This window comes from Olea europaea, chromosome 1 (assembly GCF_002742605.1).
Source record: "Olea europaea var. sylvestris chromosome 1, O_europaea_v1, whole genome shotgun sequence".
Classification (NCBI taxonomy): domain Eukaryota; kingdom Viridiplantae; phylum Streptophyta; class Magnoliopsida; order Lamiales; family Oleaceae; genus Olea; species Olea europaea.
This window is the reverse complement of record NC_036237.1, coordinates 25,242,270-25,243,492: the sequence shown is the minus strand read 5'-3', so window position 1 is coordinate 25,243,492 and position 1,223 is coordinate 25,242,270. Positions and strand designations below refer to the sequence as shown.

The 1,223-nt window shown below is 34.8% G+C and overlaps 1 protein-coding gene across 2 annotated transcripts in view; it reads right to left on the bottom strand.

Annotated features, from left to right (window-relative positions):
* LOC111398410 (transcription factor SRM1-like) overlaps positions 1–554 on the bottom strand; it is a 14,292-nt gene extending 13,738 nt beyond the window's left edge. The window contains exon 1 of one of the 2 annotated variants that reach the window (XM_023025318.1): positions 85–554. The gene's annotated coding sequence lies outside the window, so the exon portion shown is untranslated. Of the gene's footprint in view, positions 1–67 lie in introns of both variants that reach the window. The other variant, XM_023025316.1, reaches the window with a different exon arrangement.
* Positions 555–1,223: the final 669 nt, after the last annotated feature.

The following is a 1,223-nucleotide window of genomic DNA, read 5'->3' as shown; positions in this document are numbered from 1 at the left end:
GCGCTTTCTCAAATTGCCTATCTTGTTCTCTACTCCACATAGAGCTCCTTGATTCATCAGTCGCCATCTAAACTTGTTTATTACGGAATTCTGATCAATGCTTTAAAATCCCAGAAAAAGTTGGATAAAAAAGATCAAAAAATAGTGAAGTGAACAGTGAACTTCACTACAGCCCAGCTACAATAAATATTATTACTATGAACTGCAAGCAAATGGGATGCTGAATAATTCAATGGCGATTCGCCTCACAATTCAAGAATTGTACTTTTGAGCAAAATTTTGAACCATCAGATGAAGAGAAAAGGCAACAAGTTCAGTTGGAGTATGAGAAATATCTGGAACCAATAACCCAGCCCATCGGTCCCGCCCCCTGAAAATAGGATGCAACAGATGCCATTGAGAAACAAAGATGGAAAGATGGAGAATTTTAATTGGTGACGGTGAATTCAATAGAATGGTAAAAGAGGTCACCATAGTACCAAACAAAAAAGAAGAACCTGGATTCTGAATTGGAATAAAACAGTACTCAAATTGCCATCAACGATCCCTACAAATTTCCAATAGCCAAAAACCCAGCAGCAGGTTTCACATCAGAGGCCCACATCAAAGACGAATTATACCAAAGTTTTACAGTCCAGCACGACTCGATTTCTCATTTCAAATTTCAAATTTTTTATTACTTTTTTATTTCTTTTATTTTTATACAGCCAGTCAATACTATGTCCATGTTTTGTAGTCACATAACTATCAATCATATTTATATTTTTAGTCTAAGTATATTTCTATTAAAGTTGACACATATTTTAATCATTTGTGTCATTCGATGTCTACCATGTCAAGATTCTAAAATAAAAAAGTCATGTTACTTGTACAAAATTAGTTGTAAAACTGGTTTATAAAACAACATCTACACCACTCATTTTAAAAACACTTTTTCAAATCATTTGAAATCAAAGGTCAAGATTCTGCCAACACTCGTTTTGTCAACTTGTTTTGTACAGTTGGAATGATTCTCAAAAAATGTTTTTCAATGTTTTTCTCATATCAATGCCTTGAACATTGATCTTCTATATATAGGCCATGACAAGGAGAGTGAAATGGTGCCAAAAAACAAGTGAAAAGTCCCCAAAATCAAAACCATAACGTTAAGAAACGGTCAGCCAATGGTCACTAAATTGTACCAAGTGACCGCACAAAGGTCTCGGCATAACAGCCATGCGGTC